Genomic DNA, 18,068 nt, shown 5'->3' with positions numbered 1-18,068 from the left:
CTGGGCAGGTGGTGCCATTAGGCTACATCACAAGATGGCAGGGTGGTGGGGGAGGGGGGACTCCATTGACTTTTCTTATGTCAAGAAAGGTCTGTCTCCTCTTTCTTTTCCCAGGGGACTCCTAGCTCTTTCTCCTTGCAAAATCACCATGACAATAAGGGCCCTGACTTTTCTTCTCCCTAACTGACCTCCTAGGAAGTGGAGTGGGATGAGGTTGCACAGGAAAGGAGACCGGATACATAGCAAGGTTTTTCCTAGAAGCAGAAAGGACCAGAGGCAAGAATCGGAGAGCTAGAGACATGACTGCAATTCTGCATCATGCTTTAAAAAAAATCCAAGAAAGACTGAATTTCCTGCCCAGAGCAATTCTGTACTGTATAATAGTAGCATGTTTGTTGGCAGCTAGACTGTATAGGTTTTTTTTTAGGGAGCTCATCACCAGATTAGGCACTTGGATCAACACTGATTTTTCCATGAATGATCACTGAAGTTTTTAAGTCAGGTTTTGTTCACATAATTTAAGTAACATCTCTCCCTTAAACAATGAATATTTTATGCTTTTAGACCAATCACGACTGTTTTGAGTTCATTTTCAAAAATTAATGACTTAAGTAACTACACTCATGTCTTTAACATAGAAACTAAGATGTCATGTGATCTAAAAAAAAAAAACCAATCATACTACTCTTGAGAGTCTTAATGAAAATGATTTAAAAAAATTTGTTAATGACTTTGGAAATTTTAAGTAGAATATCTGGATGTTAGAGTTACAGGTAGCTCAGGTTTACTCCATCCAGCCAAAACTCGATAGCCAAAATATCAATGATATCAGCAGCAATTTCTGGGTTGTACTGAAATCTCAGGATTGAGTAGAGAGAATGACCGTGTAATTTTGTTAATATCACACACTGACATAGAGGACCAAGAAAGCTTCTAGAGAGAAATCACCAGAATGACTAAGTAGATGAAGGGATTATTCCAGAACGGACTCAACAGAATTGTACTTGACAGAAAGAGCCTTAGAGGACTTTTGATTTCAATTAACTAAATCATAAGGGTTGTTAACTAAGACAATCGTCACTACCATTTACTGGTCGGTCGTCCGGTGAGCCAAGCATCCTGCAAGTAATGTAATTTATATTACTTAGGCTGCAAATAACAGAATCTATTTCTGGGTAAGATGAGCAGACCTGGATATTTGGGGAAGGAATTCAGGTGGTCTGCAGTGGAGTGGAGAAAGCTGGTGAGACAGCGAAACTGAAGGGACCCCATTTTGGAAAGTCTCCTTCTCTGCTGTTTTTCTGCAATGGCCTACTGATGCTCTTTGCTTCCCCCTCGCATCTGAGTAAACCAGGGAAGCTATATTCCCACTCTAAGGAGGAGGCATGAAAGTTAATCATTCTCCGAGTTTCATCCTAGGTCTCCAGATACCTGAAGACGTCTACGAAGAACTTAATCCTGAGCATGTTCTAGGACATTAGCTTCAAGCAAACCACAGTCACGCATGCGGCAATACGCCCTGCCTTTGGTGATGTATGGAGCAACACCTATTTTTGGCCTGACATTGGCCTTTGATCCGACCCTACCCTGGATTTCTGGAGGAACACGCACCCTACCCTCTTTTGATTATAAATCTCTAACCCCAAGTGAGGGGGAGACTCGCTTTTCCCTTCCGAGTCTCCCAGATACTCTGTCTGCTATGCTCTGTCACTCACGGTATTCAATAAACTCTGCTCTCTCTCCCTCCTGGTATTTGATTTCTATCCTGCATGACGCTGAGGATCTTTGTGGCTCATCCTGGGGGACCCTTCTCTGGGTCCTTGGATCTGACCTCCTTACCTCACCATTGAACTCAAACTGAAAACTGGCAGGGGGTGCCTGGCTGGCTCAGCTGGGAAGAGCGTGACTCTTGATTTCGGGGTCATGAACTTGAGCCCCATATTGGGCGTAGAGATTACTTGAATGAATGAATGAATATTTTTAAAAAAACAAACACAAACTAAAAACTGGCAGGACAGAAAGGGGACTAGGGAGCTAAGGCAGCTGGCAAGCAGATATTTCAGAGCGAGTCGTCCTTTGGATTCAGCAGCTTCTAATTGGTCAACCTGGATCAAGTGGTCACATTTTAGCAGCCAAAGGGAGGGACCACCTGCTCCTATCAGTTTCCTTATTGGGGGTGGGGCCATATCCAACCACCACCCCGTACAGTAGAGAATTTCGCCTTAATCGGGTTATTCAGGTTGAGGGCCACAAAATTAAGATAAAATAAGATAGATAAGCTTCCCTTGAAGGCTGCCCCTTCAAGGACCCAGTAGCCTCATAACAATTTTTCCTATATTAAAAAACAAGAAACAAGAAACAAAAAACAAAACTACTTGCAACCAAAATAGTACCAATTCAACTGAGAATGGTCTATGAAGCCCACCCATGAGTACCACCACAGTCCTATGTTAAAAAAAAAAAAAGAAGCTCAAATTGGAGCCATTTGTTACCCCCCACACCCCCCCAACCAGCAAGCCAGACTTAATTTCCTATTTCAATTTATCCCAGGAATGTGACCTTTTAACTGTCAACCTGAAATTCCTACCAGCAGTAGTGAGGTCATCTGCATGATAAAAACCAAGCCTTTGGTTCCGCTCCAAAAAAAGCTGGCCTGGCCTGAAGCAATCCCCTTTTGTTTGCTATTAAAGTTCTTGCCCCGCCTATAAAAAAAAAAAAAAACCTGCCTATAAAACCTACCTTTGGTGCATCTCCTCCCAGTGCCTCATTGTCTTGAGTGGCTGCTTGGCGGTGCTGCTGGGTTCCTGGATCGCTTAATAAACCAATCAGACCTTCCGATGTACTCCGTTAAATTTTGTTTTTCAACAGGTAGATCCTGGCTTAGGCACACAGTGCGGACCCAGACCGACAGTATGCCAAAACTCCAATGGTTTCCTCCTCTGTCGCTGGAAAAATCTAACCATTTCGTAAAGGTGAGGTCTAGGTGAGCAACAAAGTAGAAGAGGTAGGTACACTTGGAGTTTGGGGCAGTATTCCAATAATTTGTGACTTCAAGACAATGTGGGAGCTAGTCTGTGCATGTGTGTATATGTGTGTATGTGCGTGTGTGTCCTGTGTCCCCGCCCGTGTTCATGCATTTCGGCCAACCAACCAAGCCATTGATTAGAACAAATCCCAGTTGTTGGAGCTTACACACCGAATTCAGCATCTCCAGCCTGTAAGCCCATATCAGAATTATTCTGCGGCTCATCTTTTCCCCCCAAGGCTTAACTTTTAAATTGGACTTGCCTCTCAAGGCCTGCTGGGACCCTAGTATTCATGGGTATGGATGCCCAGCATAGAAATGGCTCCTTCTTCAAAGAGAATGCCCTTAGGCCTTCAAGCAAGGAAAAACAGCCTCATCAAACTTGGGGAGGGAGGGCTGCTTTTCCTGGGGTTTAGTGGGAGAATTACTGAGGGTTGGGAGCTCCTCTCGCTCTAAATTCTCACATACCCCCCCCCCCTCTTGGGAGCCCACTCTTAACAATAACCCATCTTATACAAAAGTCACTTGGTGATGCTGTGAATTCAACAGACATTGCTTTGGTAATCCACGGGATCAAAGTTTGCTTTTGGTTTTCAGCTGCAATAGATAAGAGATTACTCAGCTGCACTCATCCAAAGTCCCCGATTTCTGAGTTTTGAGCAAAAACGGGAAGATAGGGGAACGTTGTTCTATTTCTTCACATGACCACCCGTAGTCCACGAATCCCTCATGCTCTTGTAAGTACAGAATTTGATGTGTTCATACGATAATTGCTAAACATTTCTTTATGGCCTTTTTCTCTTCCATACCGTTAGCTTTAAGCTTCTTCCCCCTCTCACCCCGCCTCACTGCTAACTGATGTGATTTCATTGCTTAGCTTGAAACCGCAAGCCCTTCTAACCTCTGATGAAAGGAATCTCAAGAAAAATAAGGAGATAAATGTTCACCTTTTTGCTTCAGCTGTAGAAAAGCAGATAGGATTTTGTACAATGATGCTGTATGTGCAAATGTATTTTCTTAACAAAGGAGTCTTTACAACACTCAGACTTGAGATGGTTTCAGCGGGCTGGGTGTTACCTTTCACTTCTAAAGAAGCCGCAATTGTCTTTGTTACTTTAATTATTTGCTGCCTGAATATAAGATACAGAGCCGCATCTTCACTTATAAAGGCTGCAAGTACGTGTGAGGTTTCTTTGAGAAAACCAGGAGACTTATTGATACTTCTCTCTTTGTCCTGCATGCATGGATGCTGGAAAAATTAATACATAAAACTTTTGACTCTGTTGGAGCTCTTGTTTAAACAAAGTATTCCAGACAATTTCAATAAAATAGTTTATTGATTGGCCTGTAGCAGTGAACGCTCACTAGTCCTCCGGTGGGCACTGCGTGGATTGAATTAACTGCATGACTGACTGATATTGTAACAGAGGAAAAGAAATATACATTTGGTCTTCAACCCATTTCTGGCAGGGAGCTCCTCCAACTCCTGGAATTAACTAAATGAGGAGAGAGATGAAGGCGTGTTTTGTTATGTTAAGAGGAGGCTTTTGGACAGCACCTAAAAATGGGACTGGTTGCCCAGAGAACCCACCTGATCTCTGGGGGTTGGAACTTTTAGGGAAGGGGAGAGAGGCTGGAGGGCCAATCATTTGCTAATGGCCAATGATTTAATCAATCATGCCTTTATAGTGACAGAGCTCCTGGAGGTGACTGGAGAGCAGTGCTCCTGGAGAGGGCATGGAAGCTTCATGCTCTTTTCCTGGACTTCACCCTCTGTATCTCTTCCTTGGTTACTGTTACTGAGTTACATCCTTTTATAATAAACCAGTGGGTGAGCGGTGCCTCTGAGTTCCATGAGCTACTCTAGCCAATCAATCAAACCTGAGGAGGAGGTCCTGGGAACCTCTAATTTCCAGCCAGTTGGTTAGAAGCACAAGTAACAACCGGAGCTTGCGATGCGCATTTGAAATGGGGGAGGGGCAGCCTTGTGAGACTGAGCCCTAACCTGTGGGGTCTCCAGGTATCTAGTGTCAGAATTGAGGTGGATTGTAGGATATCCCCCCCCTTTTTTTTTTTAAAGATTTTTATTTTATTTTTTAAAAGATTTTATTTATTTAAAAATTTATTTATTTATTAAAATTTATTTTATTTACTTAAAAATAAATAAATGAGAGAGCGAGCGAGAGAGCACAAGCAGGGGGGAGGGACAGAGGGAGAGGGAGAAGCAGACTCCCCACTGAGCAGGAAGCAGAGGACACAGGGCACTTGGGATCATGACCTGAGCAAAAAGCTTAACCGGCTGAGCCACTCAGGCACCCCAGGATACCCATTTGGTGTCAGAGACTTGCTCCACACTGTGGGGGAGTCAAGTGTAAGGGCCAATGTGCCACTCTAGCTTACTGATTATTTTAAATTAAACATTATTTAAGAATCAGCCAATGTAAGAAGAATACCCTGAACTCCCTGTGTCTCCTTGAAAGCAGGAAGTAAATCTCCGATGTGAAATGTAGCCTCCTTGTACCCGGAGGTAAAGAGACACCCCCTCTCACCAGAGAGGGAATTGAGAGCCAAGAGGCTGTATAAATGAGCCTTGTTACTTTTTACTGATTTACTACCCCAGCCCAAACGCTGTTTAGAATTCCTTAGTAAGTGAAACACCCAAATGTGAGTTTCCTTTGTCCTGTCAATTCCTCACAAATTTATCGTCTCTTGTCTACAGAGCATAGAAACTGCCTGCCTTGGTCATTTTTTTAGGTCATAATTTCATTATTGGATCTCTGTGCACATGTAATTAAACTCCCCCCCCCCTCCTGTTAATCTACTTGGGTCGATTTAATTCTTGCATCAGCTAGAAGACCTTGAAGGATAAAAGAAAATTTTTCCTCCCCAACATCCTCATGTTAGATCCAGAAATGTAAAAGACTACCATATGCCTTAATCTGCCAAATTCTCACAGCGCCGGTTAATCCAGAACCAATCACAGATTATTCCCTTTTCCCTATTGGTCTCCTCTTGCCCACAACTTACTCACTAGGACCAGTTTATGTCCCAGTGAGCATTGCCAATATTAGATAAAGAGTTAAAATTTTTTTAAAATTTATTTTTATTTATTTATTTAAAGATTTTATTTATTTGACAGAGAGAGACACAGCAGAGAGGGAATACAAGCAGGGGAGTGGGAGAGGGAGAAGCAGGCTTCCCGCCGAGCAGGGAACCCAATATGGGGCTGGATCCCAGAACACTGAGATCATGACCTAAGCTGAAGGCAGAGGTTCAACCCACTGAGCCACTCAGGCGCCCCTGATTTTTTTTTTTTAAGATTTTATTTATTTATTTGACAGACAGAGATCACAAGTAGGCAGAGAGGCAGGTGGTGTTGGGTGGGCGGGGGGGTGGGGTGGGGGGAGCAGACTCCCTGCTGAGCAGAGAGCCAGATGCGGGGCTCTATCCCAGGACCCTGGGATCATGACCTGAGCCCAGGGCAGAGGCTTAACCCACTGAGCTACCCAGGAGCCCCTAGATAAATGATTTTATTGGAAGGTTATTGCACAGCTCACAGGAAAAGCAGACTCAGAATAAATGTGGAAATTAAAGGAAGCTATGAAGGTAAACCATAATCAAGGCCATGTCTTGGAAAGAATCTGGTGGATAGGATGCCCCTGTGGGTACTGTCATCCCTGGAAAGCCACTGTTGTTGCCCCCAGTTTCCAATTCTACCATGGCCACCACGAGCAATCTCAAGTTGACCTGGGTGTCTGCTTTGCCCTCTGAGATTCCAAAGTCCTTGATGGGAACATTTAATTAGCTCAGCCTAGGTCATATGCTTTTGCCTTAGCTGCCAGAGTGAATGGAAAGGGAATATCATCCCTCTGATAGATACTGTATATTTCTTATGTTTTATGGCTGTCTAGTACCCTTTGATCACCCTGTGATCGCTAAGTAATCCCCCACTTCCCCCATAGGTCTCATTGTCCCAAGGCAGAAATCAGAAAAATTATTTCTTCAGGTTCCTTTGCAGCCTTGGCCCAGAGATGTGACCTTAGCGCCACATCAATAGGGGACAATAGAGGAAACAGGTTTTGTGTGGAGTGTCCACATTTTGTAGGGTTGCTGGTTGCAAGGGCAAGCTCCCCATGCAGAAGTGGCGTTCAAGTCAAGGCAAAAAGTTGAGCCCGTAACGGGATCCAAGCTCTCACATCTAGAACTCAGAGGCAGAACAATTTCTTCATGGCGCCAGCTCCCCAGCAAGGTTTTGGAGTCAATTTTTATACCGAGCCCCTTTGTTCAGCCCTCCAATAATCTGTAAATTATCCCTCTTCTGCTTTGTCATTCAGGGTCACTTAACACTGATCACAATCAGGATCCCTAGCTAGTAATATAACCCTCTTCAATTTCCACATTTAAAGTCAGGACCTCACTCTTACCAAGATTAAAATAACAAGATTTTCCCTCCCAGTTAAGTGGTATTTTGAGGAGTCTGCCTGGCTCAGTAGAGTATGGGACTCTTGATCCTGGGGTTGTGAGTTCGTCCCACATTGGGCATAGAGCTCACTTTTTTAAAAAAGTGGCATTCGGACTCTGGGAAGCGAAAGAGAAAAAAACAAAGACATTAATGTTCCAACATTCACAAGAATCCCTAAATTTGCTCTTACTACCCCCGTTTTAGAAATGAAATAAATGGAGTCTCAGAGTAAGCAGCTTGGGTAAAGCCAGCCACACAGGCAGTTATGTGGCAAGGCTGAACCCGTCAGGCCCTGGTGGCTAGGGAACATTCCAAGCCAGAGTTTTCTAAGTCCTATTTTCCACTGGGACATACCTTTTTGTTAACAGTAAAAACACAACACGACACAAAAGTCAACAAATCCATTCCTCCAGAGAAAGGACATGATGCCTCATAGCACATTGTGTGAACTTACTAGAAAGGGGCATTCTCTAGGAAGATTCCAGAAGGCGACCAAACTGTGTGTTCACCAAGTTTCATAGCAAGCAGGGGTGGGCTTTTTTTGGGCTTTTTGGGCTTCGTCTTGAGTGCAGCAACATGTTGGTGTCCTGGGCAAGTCCCTTAACCTCTCTCAGCTTCATTTTGGTCATTTGAACAGTGGGGATAATAGAACCCTTTGTTCTAAGGGTTGACAGATAAAATACATCTCAAGCACTTACGCAGTGCAGTGTCTGACATACATTAAGTACTCAACAAGTGTTGGCTATTATCCTTGGGTGACCTTTGTTAAAGACAGAGGCATTGCACAGAGGAGCCGGTCAGCTAAGGGTTCGGAGGGAGGCCTGTGATGTTGTTGGAGCCTCACGTTGGTCCAACCTGAGTCTACCAGAGTGAATCAAGGCTGAATTGTTTTATTTTTTCCCCAGGGAGATAATAACATCCACCCTTCCTAATTCACAGAGTCATTAAGCGGACAAAATAAGATAATGTATGTATAAAAAAAGCACTGGAAAAAAAAAGTTAAGTGCCATAAAGTTGCAAGGTATTGTTGTCCTTGTGGCTGTTAGTGTTTTTGGAAAGCTTTTACCCTGGGTAATAAGATATGCCCTTGAAAGCCCTTTAAATATGTAAGGTCTAAGTGTGTGACCAAAAAAAAAAAAAAAAAAAAAAAAAAAAAAGTTTAAGGGATTGAAATTAGTCTGGGAAAAGGAAAAGCTGAACAGGATGATTTAATTATTCTTTGTAACTTGAATATTGTCTCCACAAGAAGGGCTATGACCAAATTATCTGGTTCCTACCAAGGTCTACATAACAGGAAATTAGTTTCAAGTGCTACTGGAAGAGATCAGGTTTTGATTCTAAGGAACACTTCCAGAGATTGTATTGGAAGGATTAAAGATGTCTCATGTAAATGCTGTTAGGGTAACAGTTGAGGTTGAGGTTTTCCAGAATGAGGAGGGCAGTTGGATGCTCTGAACAAAAGAAGGCCCGGTGGTTTATACAACAAGATCACAGCTTTTAGTCAAAAGATGAGGTGGAAGGGACATGAGTTCCCCAAAAATGGGAGCTGGAGCCACTCAAATGATCGGAGGTGATCCCAGCAAAGCCACAATTATTGTAAGTCCATCCCATTACTACTGGGGAAGGGGAATGCAGTGATAGGCTGAGATGGAATATTGCAAACCTACTCAGTGTAGAGTCAAGGAAATATCGACCGTTTCCAAAGAACTCCCTGCTTAGGACAAGATGTTTCCAGAATATGGTCGAAGAACAGGCAACATGCGAAGGTTCAGGAGGCCTTCCAGCATGGATTAGGAAGAGGTGAAGGGACCAGGCAGACCATCACAAAGCGTAAATCTGGGTTACCCTGCATCTCTTTAACACAGGCCAGAGTGGAAGACACAGTGATAGAATAGATTTTCTGGAGAAAATCCCAGAACCGTGTTGAGTTGGATCAGCACTCATTCATGTTCTCCATTTGTTTGTCTCTGTTGATTGTCTCAAATGCCCTCAACAGCTGTTCATGTCCTAGTCTTCTCTTCAAGACGGCCCTTCCTGCTCACCAAGGTGCAGGCACACTGGCTGGTCTTTCCGTCCCTTATGCACACCAAGTCTTCCTACCTCATTGCTTTGAACATTCTGTTCCCTCTACCTGGAATACTTTTATCCCTCTCTTTTTAACCTGGAATATTCTCTGTCCTCACTCATTGCCTAAATTACTCCTACTTCAGGTCCCCCTAAATGCCCCTTCCTTGGAAAGGCCAACTAGAACTCCGGCTTTGGTCTTTTTTTTCCTGTACCTCCTCTGTGGACTCTGTAGAATTTCCCCCAGTTAACAATTTTGAATGTATTTGTGTTTGTCTGCTTAAGGTCTGTCTCTCCAACTAGATCGTAGGCTCCATAAGAGAAGGGATATATCTATTCTGCTCACTTTTGCCATCAGGCTAGAAATGCAGGCCCTCAAAAAATCCTGGTTGAATACATGAGTATTGCAATAAACCAAAATGTCTGGAGACATTTTCCACCAGCTTTCAGCATGTCATTTATGTTGGGCAGGAAAGAGTTAACTCATAACCACATTAGTATCTGTGGGAACCTGAGTCCAAAGCCACAATTGCTTTAGGTTAATCTGGTTGGCTTTGGTTTGGCCAACCTGCCCAGCAAGTTATATTTTTTTATGCTTAGTTGAAGTGGACAGTTGTTCCCAGGAGAATCAGTATCTGAATGTCCCACTCTCACTTAACACAGCCGGCTCCGGCCGGAAAACCAAAGTATATATTTTTCACTAAAATTCTAACATTTGAGAAATCCTTCAGAAGGTGATGCTCGTACACAAAGGCCCTATAACCAGACCCAAAAAAGCAGTAAGTTGTGATCGTCTCTCACGAGCACGAAAAAGCTTTAGCCGATCTTACATTGCCTTTTGCAACTTTTTGCAACACAAGAACATGGAAAAGTGGGCCTGTCAATTGAGTTATTATTTGTACCAACCACATGGCTGCTGGTGGGGATGAAGCAGCTCAGTCATGGCCACCTTCATTGGACCAACACAGAAGCAGCAGGAACTTGAAAGGCAGGGATAGACCCTTCAGCCCAACTCCCACCCCTTGCCTTTTGAATGAGAAGCACTAGGTCTCAAGTAACCAGAGACTGGTTTGCCTCACAAGCAAAGCAGGATAGGGAAGCTCTGCAAGGGGAAGAATCGGGAATGCTAGTTTTGAGTATCAGAGAGCCAGGTGGCAGGGAGAGAGGAGATGCGTCCTCAGATAAGCAAGCCACATAAGACGCAAATTGGCTGTGGGATGGATGGGGCAGGGAGACATTGGGTCAGGAATTGTTTGTGCGTATCAATCTCTGTCCAGCTGTGGATCCGGAAAACAGTTCAAAACCACCACCCTGAGCATTGAGCTAAGGGGAATCCATCACCAGTGTATTGGTAAACACGGGCTCGATGGATTTGTTCTTACTTGAGGATAATGAGCAGGAAACAACCACCATAGGAAGCCAGTGAGAAACACTGCAGAATCAGAGAACGGGAAGAACATCCTGAAGACCTAAGGAAAGAAGGATTCTCTCAAGATGATTTACTATAGGAAATAAAGTAGTGCTTTAGAATCTGCTTAACATCTATAAAACTAGAGCAGGAAGGCCAAGATGTCAAGACAAAGAAAATGAAATTAAAAGGGAGACAGGTGATATAAATAAAAATTGTAAGGAGAATAAAAAATGAAGTACAAATAGAAAAATTAAAGTCTACAATGAGGCAGTAGAGAGCAGAACTGAGTATATGGAAATGTGGGTCAATGCCAGGGAGGACGGAGCAGGGTAGCCTTCTCAGAAGGCATATATAAATAATCAGGGGTTAAAAACCAGGAGAGGGTGGATGGCATCGCTATTCAGTGATACATACAGGCAGATACAGGAAATTAACATGCACCTTTGTCCACTTCCTCCCCAGCCCTTAGCCAGGGTTATGAGCAACCTTTAAAAGGCCCCTGCAGCTTTGTTCTAGTGGCTCAGAAATGTGTCCCCACGTTCATCCCTTAGCCTGTGCTATGACCTCCTTAATTTTTCCTAGTGCTCACACTTTGCAGATGCAATATGGTATGCTGGTTAAGAGTTCAGGCTCTAGAAATAAGCTGCCTGTGTCTGGAATCCAGTCTTACTGTTACTGTGTGAACCTTGTAAGTTATCTGATTTCTTTTGTCCTCATGATCTCATCTGCAACATGGTCACAAGGATGATAATAACTGTAATTACCTTAGAAGGCTTAGTAGAACTAAATGAGCTAATGCACAAAAGTGTTTTGAACAGTGCTAAGCGGATTGCAAATCCATGGCAAAGCATCATTCAAATCTTCTGCATTGTCCCAGGTTTCTTCCTCTCTACTGAAACGGATTGATCTTTCAGGATTGATCTACTTCGTTTGACAATTTCAAGGGATGCTCTGGACTTTGGGTTTTCCCTTGGAGTCCGTGGAGTTTTGTGGATACTCCGTAAACCCCAGTCTGTGGTTGGTATCCCAGATCCCCACAGAGGGGAGTCCAACTAGAATTACAAATATTTTGGGTAAGGAACTAGAATAAATAAGACAATAGTAAATGTAAGTAAGAAATATGCTCAGATTTCTTACTTACATGTAAGAAATGTAGGGATGGGGAAAGGCTAGTTTAAGGAAGTTGCAGATAGTTGTGTGGGTTTTGCAATATTCCAGGTGAAAGTTAAAGGTCTGAGCTAAGGTAATAAGGAACAGTTCAGATGAAGCATTTGAAGATGCTCCAAGGGGGCGATGAACAAGTTAGTGACTGAGGATAAACCGTGGATGAAGTAAGTCAAAGTTAAGAATTTAACTCATCACCTTTTAATATTTTTCTTTCCTCCTTCCACTTGGCTATGAGCCACTAAGAGAGTTAAGACCTGTCTTTATTTGTATTAAAATCCTCAGTGGTCAGCATGGTAACTGACACACAGCAGGGATTCAGACACTATTTGTTAAATAAATTCTAGACCCAAATTAGCTTTCCAGGCTCTGATCTCTCAAATAATTGTGTCAGCTTAACCCATCACACCTTCTATTTAACATCTTTGTTGTTTCTCACAGCTTGGAACTCATTCCCTCTGTAGACGGTCAAATCTTGCCAAGGCTTCAATGTCCAATAAGAACCTCCTGCTTTTAGAAGTCTTCCAGAGGCCAGAGAGAGTGTGGTGATCTCTCTCATCCAGATTCATAGCACTGCTTGTCCTCACTGGAGCTTTCAAGAATACTCAAGGACATCTCTTTGGATTTATCTCATTTTTGCAGAGTCATTTGGCCCTTCACAGTGAATGCTTTGTCCCCTGAATTAGATTTGGAGATTCTCAAACGCAGGAACACATCCATTGTTCCTTCTGCTTGCTCTCCCCACTATGCCCACCTCACTGAGTGCATAGCAGAGTAGTACTGTATGCATAGTAGCTACCCAATAAACCATGGGGCACATGATTCTAAACACTAATTACATTTTTAATCTTCTTAAGCAAGTAATTTTTAAAACTATGGTTTTAAGTTGAGAAATCCTTGACTTTCTAGCAGGACTGGGCAAAACACTAACAGAAACAGCTCTTGTCTGGCTTCCAGACATGCCCTATTTGGCCGTGAGAGAGACCCATGAGAGCCCTGGGTTTGGGAGTTTTACTGGGTCACCGTGAGTTGCCCCGTCCAAACAGAGGTCATCAATTCAAACCCACTGGTTCTGTGACTCCAGCATATTCAAACCCAAACCTACAGAGATAAAAGTGAAAGGTCCAGTTGCCATGGGGAAGAATGGGGCTGTTATAGGAACTTTCAGCCATGGTCAATTCTCAAGTCAGGTTCTTGCCGAAATGCAGATCTGTCAAGGTCAAAGCGAAGGTTCTAAAGGCAGGCTCTAGCTCCCATGATAAAAATGCTGGCAGAAACTCTGGGGTAGGGGTGAAGATGGTGAAAGTGCTAGCCGAAGAGGCTGGGTCTTCACTCCAGACCCTGCAGGAGGTTGGAATGATAAATAGATCCTTGTGCAAAGGGAAGTTGTAGGTGGGCAGATTAACCACATGTGACAGATGGAGACAGTGTGAGACCTGCAGGTTCTAGGTCAGTTCACACAAAGCATCAAATAGCAAATGATTTCCAAAAGAAATTTCACTCTGGAAGAGAGGGGGCTCCTTGTATCCTTGTAGGATCAGCTGTTGTCACATCCAGGAACAGGGAGGATGAGAATTGATAAGTCTGAGTGTTTGAGCAGCAAGCCCTTTACCTATATTGGTTAGGATGTTTTTGGATGCAAGAAAGAGAAACCACAACAAAAACTTGCACAATAGGTGAACTTATTGGCTCATGTAAATGAGGAATTCATGGGATATGTCAGGGTTGCTCCTAGAGAAGGCCCTATTAGTTGGTACCTAAGAGTCATGTCTTCCCCTTCTTCGCTAACAAACCCAACAGTGTTCCATCCCCAAAAGGGGAATCATGACTAGCCCAAGTCAATCCTAAGGGAGAAACCTAATAAAAGATAAAATATTTTTTGCCTTTTTCTTATTACTCTGGATGCTGGTTTGAGAACATGGTGTTTAGGGCAACTATAGCCATTCTGTGACCACGAGGAAACATGTAAAGCCAACAAGGAAAATGGCAGAATAGCAGACTAGAGAGAAAGATCTTAGGACCTTGATGAAATCATGGAGCTGCTGTATCAAACATGGACCTGTCTACTTTGAGATTTCTCATTATGAGATATTATTACTTAAAGTCTTACTACCTGGGTATTTTGTTACTTGCTGTCCAAAGCAATCCTAATTGATACAGATTGATTTTTTTTCTCTCTCTGTGCGTTGCTGTTCTCAGTGTCCTTTTATGTGTTGCGGCAGCCAAAAGGTCGCAGTCATCCTAAAGTTTGTATCAGTAGACCTCACAGGCCAGAGGTGACAGAACACTTAGGAGTCCAGCATCCCAGATGAAAGTCCTGAGAGTCGACTTGATTGGACCAGCCTAGGCTGTGTACTCAGCCTTGAATCAATGATGGTGATCAGGATATGGAATACATTGATTAGCTTTGGCCCTTCATGTCTACTGTTGGAACTGGGGATAGGTCAGGTTCAAAATAAAATCTGAATTCTTTTAGCCAATGTCAGGGCCTTGCTCATATCCCCTAGGCCCACCTGGGTGATCATCTCCATCTTTGATGGACAGTTTCCATACGCTAAAGGTTTCCTATCTTAAGCACCTACATTTCTTTGCTGTGGATATTCTCTGGTCATGGGAGCATGGTAGAAGGCTAGGACTGACCGATTCCCAGGAGCAATGCTCAACAGATGAAGGGTTTTGATGGATAATTACTTCTCTAGGTTTTCCTACCCTTACTGGGACAATCCTGAGTTATGTTCTAATCTCTGCTGTCCAACGCAGGAGCTAAAAACCACATGGGGCTATTTACATTTAAATCAATTAACACTAAATAAAATTAAAAATTCATTTCCTAAGTCAGACCAGCCTCATTTCAAGTAAACAATAGCCACTAGTGGCTACAATATTGGACAGTTCAAACATATAGCTCTACCATCATACAGGTCTTTTGGACAGTGCTATTCTACACCTTCTCTGAATGTCATCACAACTAAGCACCCATGACCACTTATTAATTTACCCTTATTGGCCTCTTGCCCTTTCTCGTTTCATTCCCTCACATCTTCACTGGGTTTCTTGGAATCAACTTCCAAATAAGTGTCTTGCTCCCAAATCTTTGTCTCAGTGTTTACTTTCTGGGGAACCCTACTAGCATCATAGTCTTGGGAATAGGAATGAGAGGATGGGATATTGTTGTTACCGACAAATGTCTTTTACATCCTGGCTACTCGAAGTGTGGTCCCTGGACAGGAATTTGTTAGAAAATCAGCATCTCACACTCTGCCCCAGACCTACAGAATCTGTATCTGCATTTTAAGAAGATTCCCAGGTCGTAGGTATGCACACTGAGGTTTGAGATGTCCTGCTCTATGGGTCTCTTAGATTGGGGGCGGGGGAGTGGGGAGCTGGGAAAACAGAACTGAGAAAATTTACCCACACAACTGTGACTGCCATTTAAACAGGGTTTTTGTGGGGGTTGTTTGGGCCTAAAAATTCAAAAAAAGTATATTTCATCATTTTTTATTTCAATACTTTGATGCCCTTTACCAATGCTTGAAAAAAAAATATATGTTATATATAATATAATTTTTGTTCCTTTTTTTTGCCTTGGGTCTTTTGGCCCACTAACTTGAGGTCTCTTTTTCTTCCTAGACGGCAGGACCTCAGGATAAAAGCTCACTCTGACCTTTACATTGACCTCTTCAGCACTGATTTTCTCTTTCTGTCTCCACAAGGCCTTCCCAGTTAAGCACTTCATCATAAGGTGATCAGGGAGCTATGTACCTGACAAGGTTTTTACTCTGATGGGCTTTCACATCCAGGAAGTGAATAAAACCTTTCTTCTAAAAACAATGGGATTCTCTATCTACAGCCAAATTTATTCTAATTAGCTGGCTCTGAGGTTTGCGGTGGCAAGTCTGCCGGAAGTTAATAATGCTATTTTGAGAATACCTGGATGTTGCCTCTTAATGAACATGATGATAGGAACATAAACTATTTTTCATTCCTCTAAGAAAGACTTTATCCCTAGTCCTCATCTCACGTCTCAATTCTAGACTTGCTTTGCTTTTAGTTAAATTATGTTCAAATCAAATTTTCATTAGTGTTAATTCAGTGGCTTTTATAATGTTCTTTAATTCTTCAGCTAGCAAGTGGCTTGTTTCCTGCTTAGATCTGATGGAGGCATTTTATTTTGCTCAGAAATATCTTTTGGTGATTGGCCTGAATGACAGAGGGACATTTCACACCACGCACTTCCATTTTCACTTGAAATGCGTCTGGATAGAACATCTTTTGCGGATATTTCTCCAGCATTGGTTGAAGGGTAACTAGCCTGCTCTCTATCTGTGCAACCTGAATGCTGTTTGATTCTTGACCCTTCAGAGGACATCATAACCTTATTTACTGATAAGATGTGGGAAAATCATGTGATTGCTAAGGCTTCTGAAACCTTGAAAATTTGTTTGCTAGATACTGAAGTCTGCAAAACAATCTGAGCAACTTTAAGTACAATCAGACCTGATGTTCAGTTGTTTCTACAAATATAACATTACTATTTAAAATATTGAACTCCTGGGGTGCCTGGGTGGCTCAGTGGGTTAAGCCTCTGCCTTTGGCTCAGGTCAAGATCCTGGGGTCCTGGGATTGAGCCCTGAGCCCCGCTCTCTGCTCAGCAGGGAGCCTGCCGCCTGCACCCCCCTGCCCCACCCCCGGTCTACTTGTGATCTCTGTCTGTCAAATAAATAAATAAAATCTTTAAAATAAAATAAAATAAAATATTGAACTCCTTCCATACTGGCTGTTAAGTGTCCCCCACAGTAAGTCCCCCAATTCTCCCACACCCTGCCCCTCTGCCTCAGCTGCTATAACCCTTTCCCAAAACCATTCCTTCCTCCCACCACCATTTCACTGGAACCCAGCATCAAAGAATTAGTACTTGGCCTGCCAGGCCCCCCAAACCCTGCTCTAGAGCTGATTCCCCATGTCTGACTTGACTTCCCCTAAGTTGGCCGGCAGGCGCCCTGTGTTAGAGGCTGTGTAGTTTTCCGATCGCCCCCGTGAGGATTCTTTGCTTTGCCTATGTAGCACCTGAACAACGTTCAAAACATTCAGAAAACAGCTGTGAAATCTTAGAAAGGAGGTTCTATTTGGAACAGTAAAAGTAATTGAGTTGACTTTAAGATTGTAAGAGTATCAGGCCACCTTCCTCTGGGTAAGCATAATATTCTTTATTATTATTATGATTTTTTGGAGGCAAGACAAGAATTGGGAAAAGGGGACTCCGGCCTTTTATTTTCTAATTTTAAAAATATTTTATTTTATTATTTTATTTTATATGCTGGGTGGGGGGTGGGGGGACTCTGGTATTTTAAAACGTAAAGCCCAATCTGCCTCCGGAATTTGCATCATGTTCTTACTCCATTCCAGTTCCTTGAGGTTCACAGAAAATGAGACTGGGAAAAGCGGTGGTGAGAGCAGGTTTCCCGACTTCCTCTTTGAGATGCCTTTAGGGCCCCCTAGTGGCTATTTTAAGACAGGTTTTTTTGTTTGTTTTTTGTTTTTGTTTTGTTTTGTTTTCTTTAAGGATTAGGTCTCCTGGACCTAAAAAAAAAGACCTTTCTGAATTTCTCCTATGACACGTGCAATAACTGTGTGAAGAGGTTGGTTTAGAGGGCTCAGTATTTTTTCAGTCTTTAACAAAAGCATTGCACAATCTTTAGAAATAACAGATATATCACCTTAACATATTTTATTCTGCATTCTTCATACTATATTATGTCATAGCTGAAATCCTTTTAAGACATTTATAACCTGGTTTGTGTCAGAGGGCTATAATTCATAGGTAAGTACATCTTACCTTAGGCTACACACACACACACACACACACACACACACACATATCCATCCCATTGGTGGGGCAAAGGGATACTTTTTATTTGGGGCTTCATATGATATTAACTAAC

The sequence above is a fragment of the Mustela lutreola genome, chromosome 8 (assembly GCF_030435805.1).
Source record: "Mustela lutreola isolate mMusLut2 chromosome 8, mMusLut2.pri, whole genome shotgun sequence".
In the NCBI taxonomy this organism is placed as follows: Eukaryota; Metazoa; Chordata; class Mammalia; order Carnivora; family Mustelidae; genus Mustela; species Mustela lutreola.
The sequence above is the reverse complement of the archived record's forward strand: the minus strand, read 5'-3'. Positions refer to the sequence as shown.